The sequence below is a fragment of the Dromiciops gliroides genome, chromosome 2 (genome assembly GCF_019393635.1).
Source record: "Dromiciops gliroides isolate mDroGli1 chromosome 2, mDroGli1.pri, whole genome shotgun sequence".
Classification (NCBI taxonomy): Eukaryota; Metazoa; Chordata; class Mammalia; order Microbiotheria; family Microbiotheriidae; genus Dromiciops; species Dromiciops gliroides.
Window position 1 is genome coordinate 243,454,484 of NC_057862.1, and position 15,608 is coordinate 243,470,091.

The following is a 15,608-nucleotide window of genomic DNA, read 5'->3' on the forward strand; positions in this document are numbered from 1 at the left end:
ATGACCGTACATTTATAATCTATATAAAACTTGCCTTCTCAAGGAGGGAGGAGGGAAGAGGAGAGAATTTAGAACTCAAATCTTTGAAAATCTATGTTTAAAAAGTGGTTTTGCATGTAATTGATTTTTTTTTTAAGTGAGGCAGTTGGGGTTAAGTGACTTGCCCAGGGTCACACAGCTAGTAAGTGTTAAGTGTCTGAGGCCAGATTTGAACTCAGGTACTCCTGACCCCAGGGCTGGTACTCTATCCACTGCGCCACCTAGCTGCCCCTAATTGATTTTTTTAAAAAGAAAAGGCTGTCTTATTGAGCCCGATTTCTAAAAGATACCTGTGGTTTTTTTTTCCTCATGCTTAGTTTTATTTATATGTAACCAATAGCTGTATCTTACATTTTATACCATTTTAAAAAGCTGTAAATTTAAACTGCATATTATCTTGCAAATAAATTCTACCCCCCCCCCCAAAAAAAAGAAAGAAGGCTGGCCTGTGAGAGAGGGCAGACATTTCTCTACTTTATGCGGAAGCAGGATTAGAGCATATGAAAGGAAATTAAGGTAGATTTTGGCTCAACATAAGGAACAGTTATCCCAAAATGAAACAGTTATCATTTGAGGAGGTGATGCAAATTGTTCTATACTAGAAATCTCTGAAATCCCTTTCAATCTGAGATGTTATGAAATAATTATAATGAATATATGCAAAGAATCTTTTAACAAACATGGGTGAGAATATGAACCTACCACTGTTATTACCCATCTAACTATACCTAATCCAGAGTCCCACAGCTAAATAAATTTCAGAAGTGGGATGTAAACCCAGATTTTCCTCACTCCAAGTCCATCATGGCACAGTGCCTGCCTATAACTATCTACATGTGCATAAATAATCAAATGGATCTATAGTCTCACTGACTCAGGAGTTCCCCTGATTAAAGAAGACAGAAAAACATTATATTCAAATCTATAGATGTATATAGAAATGTTTACAGATATAGATATACACACACTTGTATAACAATCACATTCAGAAGATTAACCAAAATAAATTAATTGCCACGATAAGGCAAGACTGCCTTAGTCATCAGGCAAATGACTTTATGCCAGATGGAGAGAGATGGCTGCTGAAAGAAACAATCAGTCCCCAACTGAAAAATGGTCAAAGGATACGAATGGGTAGTTGGCAGATGAGGAAATTAAAGCTATCTGCAGCCATATGAAAAAAAGTTCACAATCAATACTGATTAGAGAAATAAAAATTAAAACTGCTCTGAAACACCACCTCCCAACTATCCAACTGGCTAATATGACAAAAAAGGAAAATTATAAATGTGGGAGGAGATGTGGGAAAATTGGAACACTAATACACTGTTGGTGGAGTTTTGAACTGATCCAACCATTCTGGAGAACAATTTGGAACCATGCCCAAAAGGCTATAAAACTGTGTATACCCTTTGACCCAGCAATACCACCACAAGGTCTACATCCTAAAGAGATCATAAAAAAAGGAAAGGACCCACATGTACAAGAATATTTATAACTGCCCTTTTTGTGGTGGCAAAGAATTGGAGATTAAGGGGATGCCCCATCAATTGTGGAATGGCTAAACGAGCTGTAGCACAAGAATGTAATGGAGCAGTATTGTGCTGTAAGAAACGATGAATTTCAGAAAAACCTGAAAAGACTAACATGAACTGATGCTGAGTGAAATGAGCAGAACCAAAAGAACATTGTATACAGTATCAACAACACTGTGTGATGATCAACTATGATACTTAGCTCTTCTCAGCAATACAATGATCCAAGACAATGCCAAAAGACTCATGGTCAAAAATGCTGTTGTTGTTTCTTCCTTCTTGATTTTTTCCTTTTGTTCTGATTTTTCTCTCACAACATAACTAATGTTAGCTTTGGGAGGGGGAAGGAAGGGATGGTGGGGGAAATATTTGGAATTCAAAATCTTACAAAAATAAATGTTGAAAATTATCTCTATATGTAATTTGGGAAAAAATAAAATAAAATGCTATTTAAAAAAAGAAAAAGCAGGTTAGGACATAAACTATTTTGCAAAATCTTAAGAATAATGGACAATTGTGGGTAGTACCATCTATCAAAACAGACAGAAGCAGTTGAGAGTAAAACCCCTTTAAATAAAACTTGACATAATGGTAAAATAAAGATAGTCACCTCCAAAACATTTAAAGGACAGAAAAGACAGAAAAAAAAGGAAAGTAACAGAAAAAACAGAAATCGATGCTGAAGGCAACCCAATTATGAGGGCCTTAATATATAAAAGTATCCAAAGAAACCCAAGGAACAGAAAAAAAAACCAACACAAAAAACCCCAACTCTGACTTTAAGGATAATGAAAAAATGGGAATCAAGAGAATTAAAGTGGCTACTGATCTACATCTCCCTCTCATTTATACAAAATATTCCTGAGACTCTTTATGTGAAGTAAGAGCATCCCTATAAGGGTATTAGTAGAGAATAGCAGACTAACATCTTTACGATTTCACAAGTAATGAGAATACAAGACTGTACATAATCACTGTGGTCATTTTCTTTTAAACAATTAATTTGGAAGGACAAAATGACTACTTCACAGGGTCTTTTACAACAAGGTTCTCCCATGGATATGTCTACATCATTCATACCTCCTTGAAAGATCTAACAGAAATTAATAACCTTGTTCAATAACCTTCTGATCATAAACATCAGACAAGGCATAAGAGACATAAGATGTAAGCTTGACAAAATTGCTCTGCACTATAGTGGAAGTGATGAGGCCCAGAGTCCAAGATGAAAAGGGATCCTCTGGATGGTGAGATTGTCCAGGTGTCCTGGCTTGCACATGATATTGTACTGATTGCATCAAGTCCCAGCATATTGAAGAGTATCCTCAGAGACAACTGGCCTGACACACAGCAAAGACCTTTAAGTGGATGAACAATGTCTATTGCCCAGACTCCAACAAGCATTTGTTTTGCACAACCTATAGAGCTCACCCACCACTATGTGTATCCGGATCAGACAGTTCAGAAGGACAGAACTGAATATGAGGAGATCAGGCTCCAATTTTGCTCTGTTGCCTTTGGAAAATCACAAAGCTCTTTTCATAAACTCAGGCTTCCCATGAAAGCTAAAGGTCCATTTCTCCCAGTGTTGATAACATGGAAGCAAGACATGGAATACAACAGCATTCACCAAAAAACTAAAAATGAGTATCAGTCACACAAAGGGTGTGAGTAGGCTGCATGCAACATAGTCAATGAGGAATTCTGAAGAACAGGAGCAAAAGATATCCTCAGGGAACTGAATGACAGAAAGAGATAAAGTTGAGGAATGACAGGTAGACAGAATGCTCCACAGGTGCCTTCAGGATGTCAGGAGAAAGTGAGGGAGAATTCTATATAGCACAGAGTGCTCCCCCTCTGGTGAATTTAGAGGAGAACGTGAACAGCAATTGTGCCTGAGAAACAAGCACTGTTTAGTGACAATCTGCATTACCAGGGAATATCCATGTTGATGAAATCAAATATCCATTGAAATAGAAGACAGACAGACACACACACACACACACACATACACTCTTTCTGTGATACATTATTTGTGACTGATGATTTTTATAGATGCTTTTAAAAGAAAGCACTCGGGGATAGCTAGGTGGCACAGTGAATAAAGCACTAGTCCTGGATTCAGGAGGATCCGAGTTCAAATCTGACCTCAGACACTTGACACTTTCTAGCTGTGTAACCTTGGACAAGTCATTTAACCCTCACTGCCCCACAAGAAAAAGAAAAAGAGGGGCAGCTAGGTGGCGAAGTAGATAAAGCACTGGCCCTTGATTCAAGAGGACCTGAGTTCAAATCCCGGCTCAGACACTTGACTCATACTAGCTGTGTGACCCTGGGCAAGTCACTTAACCCTCATTGCCCTGCCAAAAAAAAAAAAAAAAAAAAGAGAGAGAGAGAAAAAAAAAGAAAAAAAGAGGGCAGCTAGGTGGCACAGTAGATAGAGAACCAACCCTAGAGTCAGGAATACCTGAGTTCAAATCAGGCCTCAGCCAGTTAACACTTACTAGCTGTGTGACCCTGGGCAAGTCACTTAACCCTAGTTGCCTCACTAAAAAAAAAAAAGAAAAGAAAAAAACAACTGTGGGGGAAAAAAAATCCAAAAAGGAAAGCACTCACTAACCAAAATCTCCAATCTGACAATTACTCCAGAAATAAGATAGTGGATAAAGAGATGGACTCAGAAAGATAATAACCTAGGGGCAGCTAGGTGGCACGGTGGATAGAGCACCGGCCCTGGAGTCAGGAGTACCTGAGTTCAAATCTGGCCTCAGACACTTAACACTTACTAGCTGTGTGACCCTGGGCAAGTCACTTAACCCCCATTGCCTCACTAAAAAAAAAAAATAATAATAATAACCTAGACTCAATTCCCACTTCAAACACTGTGGAACTCTGGGAAAATCCCTTCATCACTTTTACCCTTGATATCCTTATATGGAGAATCATGATAATAATAGCACCTATATCATACTAGGGCTATTCTAAGCTATTCTAAGGATCAAAGGGTATGTATAACTGCATGGGGACACAGAAGATCTGAGAGTCCCTACCATTTACACAGACCCTCAAAAGGCCTAGAAGCCAGCTGAACTGAGTATATCCTATCACCCCATCAGATGAATAAAATTAACTACTGGAGAATAAAGTTAACTTCCTTTATATACACACATAGCTGTTCAAGGAGGAAATAAAAAGTTAAAATTGAAAGGTGACTCAAGCAGAAGCCAAGCAATGAGGCAAAACTGTAGAGTTCTTGTCCCAGGTCTCTGTCCCAGACCAGGGCTGTGGAAAAGCAGACAAATTATAACAAAATTCACATAGAGGAAACAAAAGGATTAGAAACTCAAAGGAAATACTGGGGGGGAAAACAGAAGGAAGGAGAATCAGCAGTACCCAATCTCAAGCTACACTATGAAGCACTAATCATCAAAACTATTTAGTACTCCTTAAAAAAATAGAAAAGGGGCAGCTAGGTGGCACAGTGGATAAAGCACCGGCCCTGGATTCAGGAGGACCTGAGTTCAAATTCGGCCTCAGACACTTGACACTTACTAGCTGTGACCCTGGGAAGTCACTTAACCCTCATTGCCCTGCCCCCCCAAAAATATATAATACAAAGAAATTAGATCTCACGTCCCATACAAAAATAAGCCCCAAAAAGATATGTGACCTAAATAGAGGCAGTCTTATCAAAAAAAAATCAGACAAAACAGGAAGGAAATATTTTTTACAACCCTGGATAGGGAAAGAATTCTTAAATAAACAAGGTTGATAAAGATCCTAAAACAAACAGGACAATTTTGATCACATAAAATTAAAAAGCTTTTTTAGAAACAAAATCAATGAAATTAGAATTATATAGCAGAAAATTTCTAATAGGTTTGATAAGGCAGGATATGGTACAAATATAAAATAAGAACCATTCCTCCAAAAATCATAAAAGCAAAGATTCACAACTGAAAAAGATATCATATTTTATGTACTTCAACTCCCTTATTTTACAGAGGACAAAATTAGGCTGAGTATATCACCTGACCAAGATAAATGCTTAAGTTATAAATAAGCAGTTTTCATTTTTAAAAATTAACTATTTTTAAAACTTCTAAACTTAAAAAGAAACCAAAGAAGACCCATTTTATATAATGCAGAAAAGAGAAAGGATAATATATAAAACGACTCATCTAATCAAGATATACATACAGCTTGTTATTTTCAAAGCTGTCCTGTTTCTTTGGGCTTCCTTCTGAGCTTTCTTCCAAGAAGCAGTTTTCAAAAGAAGAAATTCACGCTAAATACAACAATATAAAAAAAAGCTCCCAATCACTACTGAGAAATACAAATGCAAACAATGTTTTGGTTGTACCTCACATGCAGACTGACAGAAGTGACCAAAAATGGTAAATGACAACAAACAGCTACAGAGAAACAAGCATAAAGCACCACTGATGAAACCATGTGCAAATTGGTCCTTCCATTCTGAAAAGCAGTTTGGAACCACATCCAACAAGTCACAAAACTGAAACTTTCAATACAACAATATATGAATACTGGACTCATACCCCAAAGCTTGAAGACAGATTCACATACACACATATTTGCAGTAGCACTCTTTGTTGTGGTAAAGAAACAAAGGGGGTGCCAAAGAATTGGAGAATGGGTAAAGAAATTATGGTATATAAAAGTAATAGAGGAAAACCCAAGACAACTTACAGAAAAAAAGTCTAGAGTGAAATGAGCAGAACCAGGAGAATAATGTATACAATGACAACAATGATGTTAAGGAAAACAACTTTTTTTAAGGGGGGGGGGGGCGGCAGGGCAATGAGGGTTAGGTGACTTGCCCAGGGTCACACAGCTAGTGAGTGTTAAGTGTCTGAGGCTAAATTTGAACTCAGGTCCTCCTGAATCCAGGGCAGGTGCTTTATCCACTGCACCACCTAGCTGCCCCCCACAACCATCAAAATCTTAAGAATTCTGATTAATACATTATGAGAAGGGGCAGCTAGGTGGCGCAGAGGATAGAGCACTGGCCCTGGAGTCAGGAGTACCTGAGTTCAAATCCAGCCTCAGACACTTAACACTCACTAGCTGTGTGATCCTGGGCAAGTCACTTAACCCCAATTGCCTCACTAAAAAAAAAAAAAAGAAAAAAATACATTATGAGAAGTTAGGATTCAAAATGACTGATGACAAAGCATGCCTCCATCATTGTCATCCCTAGCATTTATTTACACAGACCTTTAAGGCTTATAAGTCCTTTATAAATATCTTATTTGAAGCTCACAACAACCTTGAAGGTAGCAGCTGTTATTAAAATCACCATTTTACAGATGAGGAACCTGAAGCAAAGAGCACTTAAATGCCTTACCCAGGGTCACAGAGCCAGTCAATAAACATTTGTTAGATGACTTTTATAATACTAGGTACTATGTTAAGTGCTGGGAATACAAAAGAGTCTGAGCTTAAGCCTTTCACGGTGTAATAGGGGAAACAACATGCAAACAACTAAGTACAAACAAGATATATACAGGATAAACTGAAGATAATCAATAGAGGGAAAGCACTAGTAAACCTTAAATGTCACTTAAAAACAACAATAGTAACAGTAATAGCAATTATGATACTGTCCTGGTGGAATCATCCCATTTCTTGTCCTTATTATAATCACTCAAGTCCTTAGCCGGGTTATGAGCTACTATCATCCTTAATCAAACCATATAGCCCATTACCCTGCCTGTGTACCTCATCTACCTCTCATACCTCCAATTCCCTACTTAGCCTCAGTTCTTAACTTCTAGCTTCTCTCCTCATTACACACACACCTCCTGGTCTCAACCTGCCAAACTACGGGCTATTATCATGAGCAGCTAAAGCCTCTTTCTCGAAAGCCAGATTTAAACTCGGCCTCAGGTCTGGCACTCTATCTAGTGGCACTTGGACTACTAGTGCAGAATGAGACATACGAATTCTAACAAGACCAAAGAAAATAAATTTTTTTTGGCTTGACTGTATTTGTTCGTTATAAGGAAGGACTCTTGTGTGGCAGGGAAGGGTCTGCAGAAATACTGACAAGAGATTAAAAAAAAAAAAAAGATTTAAAAAATACACAAAAAGAGCAGGAAGCCCGGAATGGAACAGGAAAAACCATGTCAATGTTGGTACTTCCACTTTAACTATATATTAAAATACAAGGTGGACATAATACATTAAGTTTCATATACGATTCTCTTTTTCTGACTTTTTTTTGTGAGGATATGTTCATGCTCTTCAGTTTATGGGTTTTTTCAAAATTGTTTTGAAAACCTTTAAAAATTACAAAAGAGAGGTGACCAGTTGTTCTCCAGTCCTGTACCCTGGCAGCCCTGTGGGCTCCACCACTGCCACTGAGATGCCAATGAAGGGGTGTTTCCCCATCTGGTGGACCCTGCAGTACTTGAACCAGGGCAACATTGTGTTTAAGAGCTTGATCAAGGTCATGATCGTGAATTACAACACCTACAGGGAGCTGAGCGAGGGAGCCAGGAAATTTGTGTTTTTCAACATTCCTCAGATTCAGTACAAAAACCCCTGGGTGCAGATCATGATGTTCAAGAACATGTCGCCATAGCCATTTCTGCGCTTTTATTTAGATTCTGGTGAACAAGTTTTGATGGACATGGAGGACAAGAGGAACAAAGAGATTGTGCTGCATATTAGAAAGATCCTGGGGAAAAATGAATTACTCAAGATGGAGGAGCCAGAGAAAAAGAAGCTCTCACCCAGCTAACTCTGAACCCAAAAAATATTGCCTGTGGAAATGTATCTGTGAAGTGGAAGGACAGGTCCCCTGCCCCGCCATTGTGCCTCTGCCCAAAGAGATGATTGGCAAGTACAAAGCTGCTCTGAAAGCCAATGTTCAAGACTAAGGGCTGTTGGGAGGCTTATGGTGCCTGGGACACCTGAGCCTATGCTGAAAGCCAGGTGATAGAGAACCAGCCACTGGTAAGCTCCCAGGCCTCTCTTTGTAGCTCAGGAAAGCCCAAGCTACCTCATGTGCAAAAAGACCCATTTTAGACACTAGGACAAGACTGAAGGAGCAAGAAGACAAAGCAAAGCTGGCGGCTATATATGAAAAGGTTAATTTTGCTAATAAAACACTCTAAAAAAATTACAAAAGAGAATCCAGAGAAGTGTGGGAATTTGTGTGACTGATACAGTAAAATAGAACCAAGATTTATACAGTAACTACAATGCCAAGAAAAGCAAAGGAAAGATTTAAGAACTATCATCAATGCAACAATCATGTTTCAGAAAAGCGTTAATAAAACAGTTCACCTCTACTGGTAGAGAGGTCACAAATCAAAGGTAAGAATGAGACATTCTTCTTCAAATATGACCAATGTGTGAATTTGTCTTTGATAACTATACCTATATAGATAAATAAAGGGGGCTTCTGGTTAGGATGCACTGCTGGGACAGTGGAAACCCCCAAGGGTGTATAATGAGTGGATAAATAGGGATGCAATTTTTTTTTTTTAAAGAAAAGATTATCAATGAAATATTTTAAAAATACATAGGATGGGGGGCAGCTAGATGGCGCAGTGGTTAAAGCACCGGCCCTGAATTCAGGAGTACCTGAGTTCAAATCCGGCCTCAGACACTTGACACTTACTAGCTGTGTGACCCTGGGCAAGTCACTTAACCCCCATTGCCTGCAAAAAAACAACAAAAAAAAGGAAATAAATGGATTAAAAAAATACATAGGATGGGGGCGGCTTGGTGGCGCAGTGGATAAAGCACCAGCCCTGGATTCAGGAGTTCCTGAGTTCAAATCCGGCCTCAGACACTTGACACTTACTAGCTGTGTGACCCTGGGCAAGTCACTTAACCCCCATTGCCCCGCAAAAAAAAAAAAAATTAAAAAAAAAATACATAGGACATAAAAATGAAGTTCAGAAGAGGTCAATAACAAGTGCGGTTTTGCTACTATTCTACACACACACACACACACACACAGAGTTTTTAAAATGTTCAGTTTCATATAAAAAGTTCCTGTCCATGTTATATTTAAATTGTATATTTGTTCAGTTCCACCATTAAAAAAAAAAAGTCAGGACCCAGCCACACTATCCAGGATTGGTAGCAGGGGACAAAGACTGTCCCTAACACAAAATTCCAATATAGAAACTGAGGCTGGAGATGTGTAAACAGAAGAAAATTCCTAACATGCTGAAGAAATATGGTTAAGATACACCCAAGGAAAAAAAAAGATACACCCAAGAAAATAACTCCATAACAAATACAAATAGAACTTGTAAATAAGATTCAATGTTTTATTCCCTCTATCATAGCCACCTCCTCAACAACACTCTCCAAGTCCATGCCAGAGAACAGGAACTAGGGGAATTTGAATCTTGAAGGCTCACTCACTCTCTTAACCAGCAAATGCCTCTCCTAAAACAATACTTTAGGAAAGCTCTAGCAATGCTTCACTTTACTTCCTCCTCTCCGGGGTCACTAACTCCAGATTCTTCCCTCATAACCATGCAAGCTTATACCTGGCACCCTTATTTAGTCCAATCACTGGGATCCTTTCCTTCTTCCCAGTTCTGGAACCATCAAGTTACTTCTTATATTGTTCTAGGATTAAGTGTGTTGAATATCCACTCACCATTCCTGTACCTTTTATCAACCAAAATACCCATTAGAATAATGTAACTTTTGTGAGAACAGGGACTGTCTTTCCTTTCCTATTTGTATACCCAGTGCATAGCACATAGTAAGCATTTAATAAATAACCTTTACAAATTTAATTATATGAAATATTGCAACTAATTTTAAAAAAAGAACAAATTAGATATCTACTATCAAAAACTGATCTGAACAAAACTGACCTAGAGGTGAATGAAGAAAACCAATTTGAGAATCACTAGTACTGACCACCAATATGAACAGGCAGTTTTCAGATGAAGAAATCAAAGCTATCTATAGTCATGAAAAAATGCTATAAATCACTATTGAATAGAGAAATGAAAATTAAAACAACTGAGGTACCACTTCACACCTATCACATTGACTAATATTACAAAAAGGATAAATGATACATGTTGGAAAGGATGTGGGAAAATTGGTACACTAATGCAGTAGTAGTAGAGTTTTGTACTGATCTAACCATCCTGGAGAACAATTTGGAACTTAGGCCAAAGGCCAATCAAACTGTGCATACCCTTTCATCCAACAATATCATTATTCAGTCTGTATCCCAAAGATATCATTAAAAAGGAGAGGACCTACATGTGCAAAAATATTTATAGCACCTCTTTTTGTGGTGCCAAAGACTTAGAAATTGAGGAGATGCCCATCAATTGGGAAATGACTAAACAAGCTGCGGTATATTAATGTTATGGAATAGTATTATGCTATAAGAAATTATGAGCAAGATGATTTCAGAAAAACCTGTGAAGACTTACATGAACTGATGCAAAGTAAAGTGAGTAAAACCAGGAGAATATCGTATACAGTAATAGCAATATTGTACTGATAATCAACTATGAATAACTTAGCTCTTCTCAGCAATACAATAATCCAAGACAAGTCCAAAGGGTTCATGATGGAAAATGCTATCCACATCCAGAGAATTAGGAGTCTGAACGCAGATTGAAATATACTATTTCCACCTTCCTAATTTTTGTATTTGTGTGTTTTTCCCCCCTTTTTGGTATGTTTTTTCTTTCACAACATGACTAATATGGAAATGTTTTACATGATTGCACTTGTAATCTATATAAAATTACTTACCATTTTAGTGAAGGAAGGAGAAAATTTGAAACAAAATTTTTTAAAAACAAATGTCGGGGCAGCTAGGTGGCACAGTGGATAGAGCACTGGCCCTGGAGTCAGGAGTACCTGAGTTCAAATCTGACCTTAGACACTTAACACTAGCTGCGTGACCCTGGGCAAGTCACTTAACCCCAATTGCCTCACCCCCCCCAAAAAAAATGTCATCAATTGTTTTTACATGTAATTGGGGGGGCAGCTAGGTGGCACAGTGGATGAAGCACCCACCGGCCCTGGATTCAGGAGTACCTGAGTTCAAATCTGGCCTCAGACACTTGACACTTACTAGCCGTGTGACCCTGGGCAAGTCACTTAACCCCCATTGCCCCGCAAAAAAATAAATAAATAAATAAAAACGAAAAAACGGACATGTAATTGGTAAAAAAAATAAAATACTATTTAAAAAACCCACCAGATTCCATGAAAAATATGACCAAACAAAAAACCTAGATATCATATTTCCAAAAAATTGTAAAAAAAACCAAAAAAACCTGCCCACAACTATTGGAATCAGAGGACAAACTTAAAATAGAAACACTCCATTAATTGGTTATCTCCTGATAGAAGCCCAAATAAAAAACCCTCAGAAACATATCCAAAACCCAGAGCATCCATATCAAAGAAATAGTGAAAACAGCCAAAAAGATACCAAGGAACCATATTCAGAGTCACACAAGACAATGTCACAGTAAAAAAGGAAAGGAAGTCTTGGAATGACATACCAAAAGGCAGAAGAAAAGATTTAACTACCAAGTATAACTTATCTTGCAAAACTGAGAATAATTCTGCAGGGGTAAAACTGTAGAGGAAATTGTCAAGTATTCCTGATGAAAAGACCTGAAATGAGTGGAATCTTTCAAGTACAAGCATAGGAGGCAAGGGAAAATGGGAAAGGTAAATAAATGCAGATGAGCAACTAGAAAGGTCTAGATGATGAACCAGTGATTACATTCCAATCAAAGGAGAAAAAAATAAATGGCTCTTCAGATTCCCAATTGTCTTAAAGGACCACAGAGAAAATAAAAAACTAAAGTAGGGCTCGACCTGAGTATGCTTCTGCTTTATGTTGTAGGTTTTAAGAGAAATGAAAATGGAAGGAAAGAGGAATACACTAAGGGAGAAAGGGGGAGAAAGGACTTATTTCTCATAATTTTTGTGGATAAGACGACTATAAAAACAAGGGTGAAAAGAAGCATCTTACAAACCTTGTTGGGTTTTTTAAAATTTTTTTGTGGAGCAATGAGGGTTAAGTCTTGCCCAGGGTCACAGAGCTAGTGGCAAATGGCTGAAGCTTGATTTGAACTCAAGTTTTCCTGAATCCAGGGCCGGTGGGTGCTTTATCCACTGTGCCACCTAGCTGCCCCCTACAAACCATGGTTTTTTTGGAACAAGGCTTCAATATATAATTTATTGTAGAGCAGAGCCAAGATGTTGGAGGAAAGACATTCAACACAGAGCTCCTGATACAATTACCCCCAAAACAGGAATAAGAGAACCCCATGAGCAGAAAAATCCACAAAAAGATGGGCTGAGATTATTTTCCAGACATAGACAGATTAAAGGGGGCCGTGCTGGACTGGTTATGTCCAACCCCCCAATCTCACTGAGAGACCCCAAGCACGCTGCACCAGAGTAACTTACTCCCAGCCTCTGAATCAGCTACAGCACCAGCGTCTTCTGCAACTAAGCTTGCAGTTGGGTGAAAGGGCTGAACAGCTGGCTGGGGGGAAAAGTGCAGGGGTGTCAACTGGACCTAGGGAAGAATTCGGCTGTCCCACCCCAGCAGGGAACCAGGAAGAAATCCTAAGCAGTGGGAGGCACAGATGGGGGAGGGGCACAGACTCATAGAAGATAAGAACCACAGCACAGAAAGCTTTGCTGGTTGGTTAATTAGTAATTTGACTTGAGGTTATCTTTGGACCAGAGAACATTCCAGGTAAGAGAAAAATCTGCCCTTCCTCAAACCAAAATACCTGGGACCCTCTGAACTTGGGACAGTGTAGCCCCGTTGGGGAGTTAAAAGTCAAGTAAAAGACAGCAAGATGAGCAAGCAAAGAAAAGTTGAGAATTATAGAAAGTTTCTTCAGTGACAAGGAAGATCAAGGTGCACCCTGAGAAGAGGATAACAACCTCAGGGCCCCTTCCAAGAAAAATATGAATTGGGCTCAGGCCATGGAAGGGCTCAAAAGGGACTGTGAAGAGAAAGTAGGAGAGATAGAAGATTTAGAGAGAGGGAGGAAAGAATGGAAAGAGAAATGAGAGCGATACAGGAGAGCTATGAGAAAAAAGTCAACAGCTTGAAAAGCCAAATGGAAAAAGATTAAAAAGCTGGTTGAAGAAAATTATTGCCTAAGAATTAGGACAGAACAAATGGAAGCTAGTGGCCTTATGAGAAATCAAGACACTGTAAAGAAAATCTGACTGAATAAAAAAATAGAAGGCAATATGAAATATCTCCTTGGAAAAACAGCTGACCTGGAAAATAGATCTAGAGAGATAATTTGAAAATCATTGGACTACCTGAAAACCATGACCAATGTAAGAGTTTAGATAACATCTTCCAAGAGATTGTCAGGGAAAATTTCCCTGATATTCTAGAAGCAGAAGGTAAAATAGAAATTGAAAGAATCCACTGATCACCTCCTGAAAGAGATCCCAAAAGGAAAACCTCCAGGAATATTATAGTCAAATTCCAGAACTCCCAGGTCAAAGAGAAAATATCACAAGCAGTAAGAAAAAAGGAATTCAAATACTGTGGAGCTCCAATAAGGATAAAACAAGATCTAGCAGCTTCTACATTAAAGAACCAGAGGGCATGGAGTATGATATTCCAGAGGGCAAAGGAACTCAGACTACAGCCAAGAATCACTTATCCAGCAAAACTGAGTATAATCTTTCAGAGGAAACAATGGAACACTTCGATGAAAAAGAGGACTTTCAGGCATTCATGATGAAAAGACCTGAAATGAATAGAAAATTTGACTTTTAAGTATAAGACCCTGGAGAAGAATAAAAAGGTAAACAGGAAAAAGAAATCATGAGGGACATCATGAGGTTAAATTGTGTGTAATTTAAAATTCTAAATGTGGGTTCAAATCTGTCCCCCCAGTTTGAGGGGAAACTGGCTAAAATCACTGACAAATGAGTATTTTTAAGGGTTTACTAAAAAGATAAGATAGTAAAGAAAAAGATCAAGAACAGATTTCTTATAGCATGGAAATCCTAGCCCTCCTAAACCTCTCACTTGAAGTTCTCTCGTACCAAAACGTGTCTCGAATCAAAAGAGGAAGAAGCCCTCCACCAGTGTGGGCTTCCTACTTTGCATCCTCCTCCCAGAAATGGGAGGCTCATCAAGTTGACTGGCTGGTAGGTTTGATAGACAGTACCCATGAGCAAACATCACTTCCTGACACCAAGGACCTGACCACATGGCTTGCCCTCAGACGCCTTCTCCTCATGGCAGAGATTTCCTACAATAACTCCCCAGTTATTTCCTACAATAACTCCAACTGTTACAACTGTTTACATTCTTACATGAGAAGATAATACTTCCAACTCATAAGAACTTTCTCAGTAAGGAATACACAGATGACACTGGTCTGAACTGAATATCAAGGTCATGTAGGAGGCAAAAAGGGGTTAATAGAAAAACCTAAGGTCCAAGCTCCATTTCAGATATTAGCTCCAAAATGGAGTTAGACCCCAGTTAATGGATAACTTATGCTAGGTTATCATACCCACAGTGATCAGTACCCATAATGGGACCACAAAGGGTCAGGCCATATAACAATAAAAGAAATGACAAAGTTTTAGAAATTCTTTCTTTTTTGGGGGAGGGAGAAGGGGGGCAATGAGGGTTAAGTGACTTGCCCAGGGTCACACAGCTAGTAAGTGTCAAGTGTCTGAGGCCAGATTTGAACTCAGGTCCTCCTGAATTCAAGGCCTGTGCTTTATTCACTGTGTCATCTAGCTGCCCCAGTTTAGAAATTCTAATAAAAAATGGTATTTTGAAACGAGCCATGGGCATCAGAAAGAGCCATGCGCAGAAAAGGCCAAATTTGCCCCCAATTTCACCATATGACCTGTAAACCCCAAAAACACACCTCCACAGAAAAAGGTATCTGCTTTGGGGGTTGGCTTAGGACCCCAGGAACTCCCAATTAGGATAAGCCCTCCCCTGTACCTTCCCAAGGTGGAGAATATAATAATGAGTAGGAC

At 38.8% G+C, this 15,608-nt stretch overlaps 1 protein-coding gene and 1 pseudogene across 1 annotated transcript in view; one reads left to right on the plus strand and one right to left on the minus strand.

The window, feature by feature from the left end:
* PRPF39 (pre-mRNA processing factor 39) overlaps nt 1–15,608 on the minus strand; it is a 57,519-nt gene that overhangs the window by 19,381 nt on the left and 22,530 nt on the right.
* Nucleotides 7,963–8,479, plus strand: LOC122740010 (annotated as a pseudogene).